We start from the raw sequence: 15,239 nt of genomic DNA, 5'->3' as shown, positions 1-15,239 counted from the left end.
ACCGTGCGGGCGGTCCCCGTGGAGGCCGCCGTTCAGAATGAGCTTGGAGTACAGATCCACCGCTTCGGCCTCTCAGACCTCCCCCCCACCGCTCCTCCGCCAACCCCCTCACCACCGCCGGCCCCCGGCTTTGCTGCCCGTACCTCTGCACCACGAGGCTCGAGGTGTGTGCTGGGCGTGCTCATGCTTATTGGCGATCTGCTGGGCGATTTTGGTTCTACGATGAATGAAAGGCGGTGGGGAAATTGTGAAGAAGAAGAAGAAAATATTGAAAGGGAAGAAAAAATCACGGCCAGCTGCATTAAGTGTCATTTTTCACAGTTGCGTTTCTTTTTTTTTTACCGCTCGCACGGCCTCTTTCGTTTGATTTTTTTCAGTGCAAAGTTACGCTGCATTGCTGCGCGGAACAACATTTTGCAGGGAATTGCTCGTTTGATAAAATGACTGTTATGAAAAAGGAAAACATAGCAAATGTATGTAACTAAATTGGGCCGGCAATTATTCTTTGGGCTCTCAGTTTTGTGTCTTTGGGGTCTCTGTTGCTTTCTTTTATTGTCGTCGTTATCACCGTCCAGAGATGTGGACTCGAGTCATGTGACTTGGACTCGAGTCAGACTCGAGTCATGAATTTGATGACTTGCGACTCGACTTGGACTTGCATAACAATGACTTTGTCCCACCTATGAGATGTGGACTCGAGTCATGTGACTTGGACTCGAGTCAGACTCGAGTCATGAATTTGATGACTTGCGACTCGACTTGGACTTGCATAACAATGACTTTGTCCCACCTCTGTCACCGTCTCAAGTTCTTCGTTGCTAAAGCTTGAATTTGTTTCCCTTTGCTATATATATTTATTCAATGAAAACATATTTCTGCCCGCTTAAACGCTGCCGAGTAATATCCACGGGGGACAATTCCCTCTGTGTTCCATATGCCTCTCTCTTCAAGAAACTCTGTGGGTGGAGACGTGAGCATCTCTTTGCATACGGCGCGGGCGGTCGGAGGTGAGCGAAAGCGAAAAAAGAAAGTTATATCGCAAGAAAATGAGAAAACGATTTTGTCTGACGATTTCCTTTATCTCCACTGACTGCTACCTGCTTTATCTTCACCTCTCTTCCTCTTGGCTCTATAGCCCACATGTGACCGAGATGGTCGTATCGATTCTGGCTCCCCCTGGCATTGACAGGCAGCATGCGAAATAAAAAAAAACATTTAATTGTCCTAGGAGGAGGATGAGAATGAGAGGGGCTGCCTTGGCTACTTACTGGCCGTGTCGCTCGCTCCACCCTGCTGCTGCTGCTGTATTACGCAGGGGGCTCGCGGAGTCACCAGTGGGAAGGGCCCTCGCAAATCACCGCCTCTCCCTCCCAGGGCCGATCGCATTGGGCGTCCTCACTCTGTCCGTCCAGCGATGGCGAGGCATTGGCGTGCGAAGTGCCCACAATAGCACCGGGCAAATGTGCTCACGATTTTAAGGAACCAATTTTTGGTTGGGCGATGTTTAAAAATATATTTATTTAGGATGAGTTTGCGATTTTTTAAATATATTTTTTATATAAATTTTAGATCATCTGAAAATTGGACCCAGATTACGAAATGTTGGATGGTTTTAAAATGTTTCAGACTTATACGAAAGTAGACGTCCGTTTATATTCGGCAAATTCCCTGCTTGTTCCACCAAAAGTTGTAGTGATGTCACTTTTGTTCGCTCGATTAAACCATCACATCATGTAAATGATACAAAGGTAAATAAACATGATCCTTAAAACTTGATTTGAAGCTTTCGTGACTGCAGGAATTACTCTTTGGTTCTTTCGGTAAAGTCACGTAGAAATAAAATAAAGTAAATAATACAATACGACGCTTCGATTGCAACACAAACAATCGTTATCAGGTAGAAAACAAACCTAGTGAACTTAGAAATACAATGCAATCCAACACAGAGAGTCGGCTAACACAACAGTCAGCACCTTAACTGGTTGATTACGTTCTTCCAAAGATTGCTAAATTTGAGAGAGAGAGACAAAACACAGACACGGCGACACACAGACAGACGCACAAGCAGAGAGAGACAACACAGAGACACACAGAGAGAGACTGATTCTGGGTCTACCAACCCACAATGCACCACACGAGACAGCTGCCTGCTGAATAGCACACGCAGCACGCACGCACAATGCTGTATCTATGTGTATCTCTCTTTGTGTATCTCTGCGTGTATCTCTCAGTGTGTATCTCTCTTTGTGTATCTATGTGTGTATCTCTCTGTGTGTACGCTTGTATATATACGGGGAGCGATAGTGCAGTGGTTAGCGCGCTGCGCTATGAACCCGGCGACACGGGTTCGATTCCCGCTCACGGCCAACACCAGTGACGATTATCTGAACCGGTCCTGGGCCTCCCCTAGGTCGACTCAGCCTCAAATGAGTACCTGGTGCAGTGTGTAAACATTGCCACTAGGGAGACAAAGGCGGTCGGGCGTGGTGCTGGCCACCCACCCCCTCGTGTACCGTTCCGGCCTTCATAGGTGTTCGCTAACAGCATTTGCTCCTACAGTCTGTTAAGGCTATATGGGGGATCTTTATCTTTGTATATATATGTGTGTGTATCTCTCTGTGTGTGAGACGGCTGTCGGCCGAGTAACACACACACACGATGTTGTCCCACGTCCGGCCGCACACGAGTGAATTCAAACCATATATAGCGAATTTCGGGTAGAGATATGTCAGCTCCATAACAGCGTGAAAAGCGAGAGAAACCTCTACTTAAAATTACCTAATTCACACCAGAACATGCGTAGGATTCTGACAATTCAGCTAAAACACCAACGGCTCAAAGAGCCAAATTAACAGAACTAGTCGCAGTTCCTTTGAGCAGCAGGAGAATGGCTCCAATGCATCCTGCGTGACTTCCTTGTTCAGTTTAAGGCAAACTCATTTTTGTACCCGTTTCCATAGAGCCTTCTTCTACTTCAAGAATTATAATAGTAGCAATTATAACGTGTTATATTTAAACAAGAAAGTCTGGCGAAACAAGACTCGTTTGTCAGACGAGGCTGCATGAAGATGTTTGGCCAATTCCTACTGGGGGAGTGTTTTCACGAGGAGTATACTTTTTTATTTGATCGGCAAATTAAAATCAACACTCTTAAACAATGCTGTGGATTTTGACTGATTCAGCGGTCTTACACAATGCATTCAACTCTTTTTGATTTCCTGAGAGGAAAAGAAGATGTTGCATATTTGTACCACTGCCTTTCCTCAGGAAGGACGTGGGTTAGGCCCAGGAAGTCTTTAGTCTTTAAAATAATGCATCTTCAATTTTGGATGCCCATCTTCCCCATCCTTTTTGTCTGTCCAGCACATTTAAGACCTAATCTATTTCATTTATACGAAAGGGTCAGTGCTGCTGCGTAAGGTTGTTCGCGATTGAGTTGCATAGCTCCCTGAAATGTTTTCGGTTTGTCCAACGTTTCACTCCGTGTGCTGTCCCCGGAAGATGTTCCCATCACTTGGACCGAAACGTCGGGCGTCGTACCGAACGACACGCGGACAGGGACCCGCAAAGCACACACCAAATGTCAAGATCCGATCTCGATTTAAAGCTTTCGTGACTGCAGGGATTCATCTTCTTGGTTCTTTCGGCGAAGTCAAATAGAAGGGAAGTAATAAAATAATAAAAATAAAACATAATAAAATAATTCTCACGACGTTTCGGCCACAACGCAAGCAGCCGTCCTTCACCTGAGGACGGCTGCTTGCGTTGTGGCCGAAACGTCGTGAGAATTATTTTATTATGTTTTATTTTTATTATTTTATTACTTCCCTCCTACGTGACTTTACCGAAAAAACCAAGAAGAAGATCCGATCTCTTTTTCCAGTGAAAGCGATGACAAAGGAACGCACGCGCACACACACACACATGGCTACACAATGTAGAACGCAAACTTTCTTGAAAAGCAAAAACATCCGAAGCAGGAGCGTGTGCCAGAGGATACATCTGTGCTCCGCTCTGAATCAGTGTCTCTGCCTGTTCCTCTGGCGTGAGCACAACGCAGCACGTGACCCTCCCTGGGAACGGCTCCGAGCTGAGCTTGCGCAGGGCTGTTCTCTCTCCATGCCCAAGTCAATTAGGCTTCTTAGCAGCCTCCTTAGGTTCTCCCCACAGAGGTACAATACTGCGGTGGTTCTTTTTATTAAAAAAAAAAATTGCCTCCAGGTATGAGTCACAAGGGATACCAAATTTATCCACGCGCGCTGCCGGGGCAAGCGTTGTGAGCGAGTTCCTATGAAGACCGACGACATGCGGAGGGGCCCAGCAGCACACACGCCCGGCCAACATTTGGCGGGGACGCTGCCGCGGTGAGAACATTGGATTCCTCGGAGATGGACGGTTCGATCTCCCATCTCGACAGCTGAAACAATGGGAACGTTCTTGAATACGCTCTGCCCCGCCCCGTGTCCACCCTGCAGTATAAATAGCTGCGTGACAGTGAGTCGATTGACGGGTCGAGCGTGGTGTAGCAAAGCGTGAGTTCTCTCAAATCATCCAAAGTGTTTGGCCGGCGGGCAAGAGTAGACCAAAAACCCTGGACAGGGACTCTCTAGAACTCACTCTAGTGGAGGCTCTTCTGCCATTTCGTGCTGTGAGCAAGCAAAGCTTTAGAACACACTGAAAAAAATGTTTTTGTTTTAAGGCCGAGTTGACCTAGGGGAGACACTGGGCAAGTCCATATATAGAGTATTGTGGTGGCTAGGAATCGTTCCCAAATTGTCTCGATCTTAAAGCGTGTAACCACGAGTCTACCACGCCACACTTGTACACATCAGTGCAAACACACACAATGCTACGACCAATTTCAACGCCAATCTTTTAGGGAAATTTCCATCAGCAGAGCAGAGGTAGACAAACCCAGTAATCATAAAACGCACAATGCCTGATGAGTAAGTACAGCTATAACTGTTTAATTTCGCATATTGTGCCTGAGTTTCTCCCTTGGACTATGCATTCAACCGCAGCTCACTTTAGACAATATTTATAAAACAACATTGACCTACGCTTCCCAAAGACTGTCACTTTTTTTTGGCGTGATACATTTTATCAATACTGATAATAAATGCGCAATTTTTGTTGTTGTTGGAATTAATCAAAAAAGTGTTCCTGGCGGAGGCTCTCGGTTTCATCATGAGAGCGTACGCCTTAGCAACCACCCAGTTACAGCCACATAGTGGCTGCCGATGGAAAAATAGGAATTGGAAATGGTTGAGCGCGAGCGCTCGCGCTTGCTTAGGGACTGAAATCACTGCTCTGGAAAGCGCATTCCGTTCAAACGCACGCTTCCTCTGAGACACCGGGCAGATCCGTTTAGCAGTCGCACGCATTTTAAAATAAATAAATTCCAGCCTGTCCTCTCTTCTCTCGACCTCTCCTCCAAACCCTTAGGGGGAGGACATTACCCGGACTGAATTCGTTCAGTTCTTCCCGGCTTAACAATAGGACTTGTGTGTGTCAAGCAATGCTCAAACGCAGGGATCGAACCCATCTTCTCCGAGGTGCTGGATCACTATCTGAACAGGCGTCATCGCCCTGGGTTACACAGCTATCGTGCCTGTCCATGTGAATGTTTATCAAAAGTGGCATCCATACAGAGTGTTGTGATGGACCATAACGCCTTTACCATGCGATGTTTCACGGGATGAGTCGCCAGGCCCTCCTTGAAATGACTGTAACCTTCATTTTGTTCTTTTGGCCATTTACTCGCCGCATGATTTCAGCGTCCGTGTCACATCGGGTCCTGACACAATCTGAGGCACTGCCGTGTGGCCATGTGCTTGCACAAACGCACGCCTGCCCTTTCGCGAGACATCGCGATTGGTATCGGACACAAAATATATAAATAAGTCAATAAAAAATGTTTCACGCCCGTGAGAAATAGTTTATCATATGCGGTGTGCGGCGTAAACAGGAATGGTCAGAACCTTGCCATCAATCAAGATGTGTTCGCTGGGGTTACAGTTATTAAGCATTCGCATATAACAATGTAGATTTGAAGTGTGTGCGTGTGTTTATTGTCGGAAGAAACGCTGCTCAATGCGAGACCCAGTCACCTTTGTCTCCCCAGTGCTAATGTTGGTGCACCTTGATCAGAAACCTGTTGTAGGCAGAGTCATCTTCTAGATCGTTGTGGTCAGGTCTAAGGCATCAATTGTCACTCTCGTGGACTTGCCCCAACAGTCTATATCCAGGTGATATCTCGGGTCGTCTATACTCGGGTAAAAACACACATTTTGTTTGATATACATATGTCTTACATGTGAATGATAGATTCATGACAAGCTTAGGAATTAGCAATTTAATGAGTGTAAACAAGACACGTAAGATGCTGAAGTAAATTTTGATTTAAAGCTTTCGTGACTGCAGGGATTCATATTCTTAGTTCTTTCGGTAAAGTTACGTAGAAGGGAAATAATAAAATAATATTAATATAAAACAATAAAAATGTAAATTTTTCAAATTTTCTTTCTGTGGATTTCACACCTGATGATGATCGCTTGTGTTGCAGTCGAAACGTCGTGAGAATTTGTATTGTTTTATATTTATATTATTTTATTATTTCTCTTCTACGTGACTTTACCGAAAGAACTAAGAATATGCTGAAGAAAGTTAAGGATAATTATCAATCTACAGGAATGCATGAAAATTCCTTTTCATGCACTTCGCTTCCTTTATTTTAAAACAATATATTACACAAAAATTTCCGCCAATTATGTACATCAAACAAGAACCGTTTCTTTCGAAAATGAACGTAAGAGACAACTCTCTTTTATTTTAATGAGTCTGGGATGACTTTTCAATGAATACAATCTCCTTTTCATTCTTGTTTCACACACGTCCTTATTAATTTTCACTTTGTGTGAAATTCAGCTTTCAAACCTCTGCATAATTATTGTAGCGGACAGCAGGCTGCAGTCAGTCATGATGTTTTTTTTCAACCTCCTCCGCCGTTATGAAAGAGCCACAATGTTTTCACGGCGTCTGACCGGCGAACGGAACGCTGCGTTGACCGTACGCTGCGCGAACAAAGACGATCGCTTTAACCACGGCAAAGTATCGGAGGTGAAATTGATCATTCACACCCACTCTGACTCTGGCTCACTCGAACAATACAGCGCATACTTTTAAAAAAAATGGAAGATCTGCAGCCACGGGTCCAGATTGTTTTAAACAGTGGTGTACACAAATGTACAATAGTAATAATTGCATTATTAACTATTATAATATTGATGGGCAGCCCTTGATCAATCCATTGCTGAATGAAGGCCTCCACATGCCATGTTGGTCATATGGGTTGAATCACCATACTACACCACAATGGCCAGTACCGGTTGGTGAAAGGAGACTAAGCTATCACTGACCGCTGATGTTAGCCATGGCCCTAGACTCAAACTCAGCCAGCGCTGGGGAGACAAAGGTGGCCGGGCGTGGTTCTGGCCACAAGAAATCTTCACGTGCTGTGCCCACTTTAATTAGGTGTGCCTGGCAGCACTTGCGCTAGCAGTGATCGAGACCATTGCGGGATTTCTGCATTTACGTTGTGTGTGTGTGCTGACCACCTGCACTTCAAACCTGCCATGCTCGCCTCCGCCGCGAACGATGTGGGCCAGACCAAGCGACGCGCGCTGCGTGGAGACGCGAGCCACCACTGGGCAGAGTGGTTGGCCCGGTGGGGAGTGTGGGAGGCGGCTGGTAAGACGACTGGGCTCTAAGTGGCAAGTGAATTGAAGGCACCTTGACGTATTTGCATGTTTACCTCCAACAGATGGAGCGGCAGTGTACACGGCGCTGGGGCCCACCGGGTGAAACGTCCCCGGCAGCTGGGCCACGCGAATCGAAGCGTGCGGGCGTTCGTAAAATATGACCCGCAGGCCCGAATTTCGCGCTTCCTATCTGCGGCGTAGCAGCGACTGAAAGTAATGCCCCCCCCTACCGCGCGCGCGTGCACGGGCCAGCGAGATTGGTCCTGGGGCCATCTGAAGAGGGGAGCGTGGAGGAGGAGCGGGTACAAGGTGGTTGGTTAGGGGCAGGAGGGGTGGAGGTGTGTGTTGGGTGCCTGCTCATTGTTCACCCCCCCCCCCCTCCAACCTATGCCCAGGCTGCTGGTTGCAACTCTTAGCGCTAAAGCCCCCAAGTGTGTTCCTGTGTTTAATAACCTCTCTATCAGGCGGCAACACGCACGCGCGTGGCACGCACGGATATCGGTGCACGGGACTTACACGCGCACACACACAAACAGCACAAATATCCCCTAGTGTAGCCTTCACAGACTTTAGGGCCGAGTGCAGTTAGCGAGCACCTATTAAGGCCGGCATTATACACGAAGAGGTGGGTGGCCAATGCCGCGCCTAACCGCCTTTGTCTCCTCAGCGCTGATGGTTTTACACGAGCGAGAGTCGACCTAGGGGGGGGGGGCCCGGGACAATTTCAGACAATTACAATCGTCACCGGTGTTGGGAACCAAACTGTGGTCGCTGGGCTCATAGCGCGACGCGCTAACCGCTGCACCACCGCTCCCCACACATCCACGGACACACCAGTGCTCGGAAAATCATAATAATAATCTATCATTTACAACCATTTGTCATTCCAATGCAGGATGAATACCTCCCCGTGCTGTATCGGCCATGGCGACGGTTATGTTATTGGTTCTTTCGGTAAAGTCACGTAGAAGGGAAATAATAAAATAATAAAAATAAAACATTCAATATAATTATTATTTTATTATTTCCCTTCTACGTGACTTTACCGAAAGAACCAAGAATATGAATCCCTGCAGTCACGAAAGCTTTAAATCGAAAAATGGCGACGGTTGTTTGACCGTACTTCACCACGCCGATGATTGGCCAAGGGGGAACCCAGGACTGCTTTAGATGTCGCCCCCCCACCGATGTCAGCAGTGGCCAGGAATCGAACTCAGGTCGCCGAGTTCATAGCACGGTGCATGAACCCCTGCGCCACCGCTCCTCCTAAATGCATCTTCACTGTTGCACAAAGTCGGTGCACACAGGTTCAGGGAAGTGCATTTCAGCCGCACGGAATTGTGGTATTGGTCCGAAACAGATGGTACTGACACACAGGTGTGGCTAGCAGCCTGTTCAACTGGCTTACTAATTGTGGGGGTGGGCAGACTTTTTTTTCCACTCCTGCTCTGCTCCACTAGCTCTCTTCTTCGTCTGCTAGCTTCACTTTCTTTAAGTTGGACTCATCTAAATCTGTTGGGCTGGCATCTCTCCATTGGCTGCCGGTCTGGTTTCGGGGTAGAGTTCAAAATCATTCTCCTCACCTACAAGGCCCTACAGTGATGATGCTCCCTCATATGTGCAGGATCTCCTTTGCCCCACATGTTCCAACGAGAGGATGTCGGTCTCCCGAGTCTGGCCTGTTGAGTGTGCCGAGGTTCCCGTCGCTGTACGATGATGGGTGACCTTGTCTCCCGTGGCCCCAAGGCTGTGGAATTCACTTCCGTTGGACGTTCGCTCCGCTGACTCCCCCCCCCCACTTGCTTTATTATAAGGTCGCATTCATCACACACAGAGTGCTTCGCCACAAACGAGTGACAACACCTTGATGATTTCGTCAAGGAGCATGAACCATCACTCGAACTGCGGTCATTCTCGGAGCAGCGGCGTGTGGCTGGCCATTGAACAAAGACGGCCACCGCATCGTGCGCTTTAAGATGCGCTTCTGTGGCCGTCTGGAACACTCCTCCTTCCGACATTAGGAAGCCAATGGAGCTATCCACATCTCTTTAGAGCTGTTTTTTGCGTTTCATTTGCTGTCCTTCCCCGCACTTTCAATTAGCACGGTTGTCTATGTAGGGTGTTTTGGAAGTTCAACATGCATACATTCAAATCCCACCTCGAGACGCACCTATTAAAAAAACGAATATATATTTCTTGAATAATTTGTTTTGGGGTTGGATTTTATTGGAGTGAGCCTTCGTGTGTGTATTTGTACATCGCCTTGTGACCTCTGGGTTAAAGGTGCTTTAGAAGTGTAAATGATTATAAATCATTATTATTACTACTACTGCTACACAATGTGCTCATTAAAGGCTGAGTTGACCTAGGGCTGGCCCAGAGCTTAGCGAGCAATTGAACCCCTGGTTGTAATGATTATAATATAATGGCCTAACCACTACTCCTCTCCTGCCAAACGCGATAAATACTATGGAGAGGATATGCCATAATGACCAGGTAATTTATTTTCAGATGTATCGGCACAGCAGAAGAATATGTGCGACGATTGGATTTGTTGGCTCGCATCAGCATGGTGCAGGGTTGCTCCGGACACATTCCATGTTCTATCGTGGAAACTTTACAGAGGGTGTCCCTCTGTTACATTCACAGGCGTGGGCACACATGCGTGGCTGTCGAGGTGCATGTGTTGCGAGTGTAGCCTTGACTGAAATACACGCTTAAACTTCTTTCGGATGTGACTGTGTGTGAGGCTATGTCACCGGTTGTTGATTAAAGTCACATCTATCGCAGCAGCGCCTAGCGACACAGTCACACGTCCAGGTCATGCCACGAACGAAGTTGAAAAATGTATTAATATACTCCCCGTCGCTGCGGAGTACGTCTCGTGCTTGCATTAACCCATCATACTCCCACGTTAACAAACAAACAAAACACAATGCTGCAGTGACACTAAGATGTACCCGTATGAAAATTGAAAGCTCCGTGTTTGTATTTCAGTTGGTATGACATTCGGGCGCAACTTCCTTCCTATGCATGTCTGGAAAGACCACGGGAGCCCCGTTTTGATTCTTAAAATAAAAGCGCACATGAGCTGCATAGGAGCATCAGTCAAAGAAGACCGCCTTGTCCGCCGGTCTCCAGGGAAATTACTAAGCAGGGCGCAGTAAGATTTAAAAGTGCGATTCGGTGCGATACGGCACACCTTGCGACATGCTGCAACAGTATCTATAATAAAAGGGTTTTGGCTGGGGGTAAAAGAAAAAAAAACACTCTCACTATCACGCGAGGAAATCTTGGTGAGACTTCAACTGTTCATTTGACACCGTTACCTGCCGTTTGACTGCGACAGTCAGATATGGGCCAATCACACGAGACAATTCGATACAGCCGTGATATGCCACTGGCAAGAGATAAAAAAAAAATCTGAGCCGGCGATAAGAACAAAAAGGAGAGAAGGAAGAAAAATAAACGGGCAATTCCGTTATTTAAAAAGAAAAATGCCGTAAGTGCCGCCCCTTAGCGCCGTTCTACGCCGAGGCTCCAAAAAAAATCGGTCTTAATATGCTCACAATGTGTGCCGCTGTAGCTTCTTTCGAGTGCATCGCGGCGTAGAAAAGAGGGGTTTGGTTTTTGCTACCTTCAAAGAACAGCTGCTTTTTGCCAGGGTTACTTAAAATACAATCCACGCGCGTGTGCGTGCCGTGAGGTGTTGTGTATTGAATAAGATATCGCAATTCCAAAAGTCCAGGGGGACATGTAATATTATTAATTTCCCGCCAAATTCGGAAATTTTTTACTTTTGCGGAATTCATTATTGCATGAGTACCGCTTGCAAGCAGACTCATCCTATTATAGTTGCCTCAGTTTATCGCGTGGAATCGCTTCACGCCCCCCTGCCCCCCCCCCCCCCCGCAATGTTGTTGCGTGCAAGTATTTAAACACAATCGTTTACGAGTGCAATTATCTTGTTTGCGCTAACTTCTAAGTGTTTCCTTGGGAAGTGATTCACATCGTAATTATTCTTGGAGAGGAACTCTGATGCTGCCCGCGACCGTTGGGACCGCGACTGTATCAACCAATGTTGATAATAACAACAATAATAACAACGGCAGGACACAAAAAGCGTAATCTTACAAACATTCGTCTCAGCCAGATAAACGCTCGTCTTGAAAATATATAAAATGTTTTCACTTCTTAAATATTGACTTAAAGCTTTCGTGAGTGCAGGAATTCATATTCTTTGGGTCTTTCGGTAAAGTCACGTAGATAGGTTCAAAGAAAATAACAAAAGTACAAAAAACTACGACGTTTCGATAGCAACACAAGCGTTCATCATTATTTTTGTTATTGCGATCGAAACGTCGTAGTTTTTTTGTTATTTTTTGTCATTTTCTTTGAACCTATCTACCTAACTTTACCGAAAGACCCAAATAATATTTACACTTCTTATTAAAGGTTAAAAGTTTGTGTGTCCGTACCGTACGTGTAATAAGCACGTAGTGTATTTTATGTATCCATACGTACGTAGTGACAGGGCGTCACCAGTCGGCCGGAAGAGGTAATCGCGTTCATGTGCAAGTTACGTAATGTCTAATTATGAAGGTGGCGTATCTGGGGTAAAGGTGAAAGGCGGAGTCAGTCAGGAACCTCCTCGAAGGTTCTGGAAGGGGGTAGTGGCCAGAGGCGGGGCTTGGCCGTACCGAGGTGTATATAAGGGGGACCGAACCTGCGTCCTGGCTGCGTCGCCGCTCAAAGTCATGTCTCTTTCCGTCGTCTGGTCACGTGGCCGATGTACTGCAAGGCTCACATCGTCGCTGTCGCTGCGCTAGTCAGACGGCTGTGTAGTTGGAACGACAACGATGTGGTTGTGTAGGAGTGTCGGCTATGTGTAGCTATGTAGATCGTCACATCGATGTATAGCCCAGTGTTGTGCTTAAAGTGTGAGAATAAATTAGAAGCCTTCTACACGACGTGTCTTGGAAGTCGCTCACTCCACATGCAACACGCGACAAGCGTAACAACCCAGGTGTAATGTGTCATTTACATTAATGCTAAACGGTTTCTCTAAGGAAGCATGGATCTCCCCCTATGTTAACTCAGCCTAAAAATGCAAACCAATTTAAAAAAAGATTGCGCTCTGATCTAAGCAATGGAGAGGAAATACAGTTTGTCTGGCATGATTGCTAGCCACACCGTTCTACGATGTGTCAGTAGTGAATTGAGGCTGAGCCATGCACGTGTGTCTCGATGCATGTATATCATAAACTCTCATAAGAAATTGCTTATGGGGATCTGATGAGCAAGCGTCGATCCCTACGGATAATAATTATAGGGTGGAGTTAGATGGATTTGTACCAAATTCCAGATAATTGCTGTGCTTCGTTCCCTGTGGGAACAGCGACAAACCGCAATCAGTCGCCACTTGACTTATTTTCCCTGTTCTGTTCCCAGCCCAATTGCTGATTATATCACACCCTAGACCCCCCCCCTCCCGCCCCCCCGCAAAAACGAACGCTCGCCTCCTGCTTCCCTTAACGATAGAAACAAATTCCTCAGCAAGTGCCGCAATGTAAAACAAAAAATAATGGAGGTAAAGGTGCAGCCCTGCAATTGCTCACAACTTCCGGTGGAAGGGCCATCCACGAAATTGTACTTTTTGAGACACTCCTTCCACGCCGAGCAGGCGTTCTTGGAAGCGATGGGAGTAGCCGGACTCTGCCCCACCACACTGGACAGAGGCGGGGCAGATGAGAGGGGCTGGAGAAAGTCGCCCCACAGTGTTAACTGCCGTGCCGGGGATATCAACGCGAAACCGGTTGACGTCTGTATTACAGTTCCCGTGTGTTAACCGGCGTTAATACGACGGTTAGCGTCGCTAATACAGTCCCACTGCCGATAGATAGATGAATAAATAAAGAAGAAAGAGAAAGAAGGCAGAGCATGTATTACCTGTGACTGTCATCATATTAAGTGCTTTTTGGTGAGGCCTGACACGCCCGTCTAGTTTTTGAAGTCACTTTACCGGCAACCCCACCCCATTATTTGCAGCAGCAGCGCAGCAAAAACAACGTTTTAATCACTGGTCACACTCCGCTCGCTGAATCTGTGAGCGGTGAGCGGGTATTCTTTTTTTTATTTAATAGACATAACATTTAATTGGGCGCAGTAAGTAATATTCACTATAACATTCTCTTTACCCCCCCCCCCCCCCCCAAAAAATAAAAAAAATAAAAAACACCCTTCAAACAAAATCACTTTCATGTTGCCAAGCGCATATCGCTGAGCACATGCACGTCGGCACAAAAGGCAAGCGCTGTATCTGAAAATGCACGCGTGCGAGAGCGCACGTGAACACGCGCGCCTCACGCGGATTCTCGCGCGCACATTCGCATCAATAAACATCTCGGGTAAAGAATGGAGATAATTCAATACATTAACGTCGCTAAAAATGTCACACACACACGCGCGCACGCACGCGGTGAGCGCACAAGCGGACACACAGGTATAAGACAAAGATCCCCCCTAAAGCCTAAACAGACTTTTGGGGAAAGTGCTGATACCCATCACCTATGAAGGCCAGCACGGCACACGAGGGGATGGGTGGCCAGCACCATGCCCGACCACCTTTGTCTCCCCAGTGGCGATGTTTATGCACAACACAAGGTACTCATTTGAGGCTGAGTCGATCTTGCTGAGGATTTTCGGGTGTTAGCCATGAACGGGAATTGAACTCGGGTGGCCGGGTTCGTAGCACATCGTAGCAGCTGACCGCTGCACAACCGCTCCCGCAAACAGACATGCACCCACTATCACGCATCACACATACACACCCACATTGAGTGTGCACGCACACAGGCATACACACACGAACACACACGCACGCGCGCACATACACGTCAAATAGAGATAGAAAAAGACCAAAAAAACCCTGAGGTCTTGCCGGAGGGAACGGCTTTCATTTTTCCTTTCTTTCCATCCTTTTTCAACAAGCTCCCGACTATTCTCGGGGCAACAGTGCGCAAGGAAGGCACAAACGTCCGTTTGTATGGATCACAGCTCATGCCATGATCAATGCCCAATTGTGGGCATTCACATGCTCGCTCTTTCTCCCTGACCCCAACAGTTGACCAATCTGCCACGCTGCTCATTCGAGATGCACGTCGCTGACCTCCGTGGCGACAGTGACGGATCTCGTTCAGGAGCACGTGACAAAAAGCGACGCGCAAGAGAGGAGAGTCCGCTAACCGTTCCATTTCTTTATTGTCACAAGTTTTCCCTTCACTACTTCAATCCGTATCAGTTATTCGCCCCCCTTTGCTTTCTTCGCCCGCCGCGCCACAATCCTCCAGAAGAAGTCACCGGCGCAATAATGACGCCGCATGATGAACGGGGGGGGGGGGGCAGGGGGGATGGGGGATGGGGTGGGTAGGGGGCCCACGAAATCAACCCTTGAAGTCTTTCAAATACGGAAATAATCAG

General features: G+C 47.1%; 1 protein-coding gene and 1 long non-coding RNA gene across 2 annotated transcripts in view; one reads left to right on the top strand and one right to left on the bottom strand.

The window, feature by feature from the left end:
- LOC144941968 (cadherin-7-like) overlaps positions 1 to 15,239 on the bottom strand; it is a 131,523-nt gene that overhangs the window by 69,371 nt on the left and 46,913 nt on the right. The window lies entirely within an intron of this gene.
- LOC144942171 (uncharacterized) lies at positions 242 to 7,842 on the top strand. Its single transcript, XR_013639323.1, has 3 exons — positions 242 to 291; positions 952 to 1,007; positions 7,823 to 7,842. It is a non-coding gene; the product is annotated as an uncharacterized LOC144942171 (long non-coding RNA).

This window comes from Lampetra fluviatilis, chromosome 26 (genome assembly GCF_964198595.1).
Source record: "Lampetra fluviatilis chromosome 26, kcLamFluv1.1, whole genome shotgun sequence".
NCBI classification, from domain to species: Eukaryota; Metazoa; Chordata; class Hyperoartia; order Petromyzontiformes; family Petromyzontidae; genus Lampetra; species Lampetra fluviatilis.
This window is presented reverse-complemented; position numbering and strand designations above follow the sequence as displayed.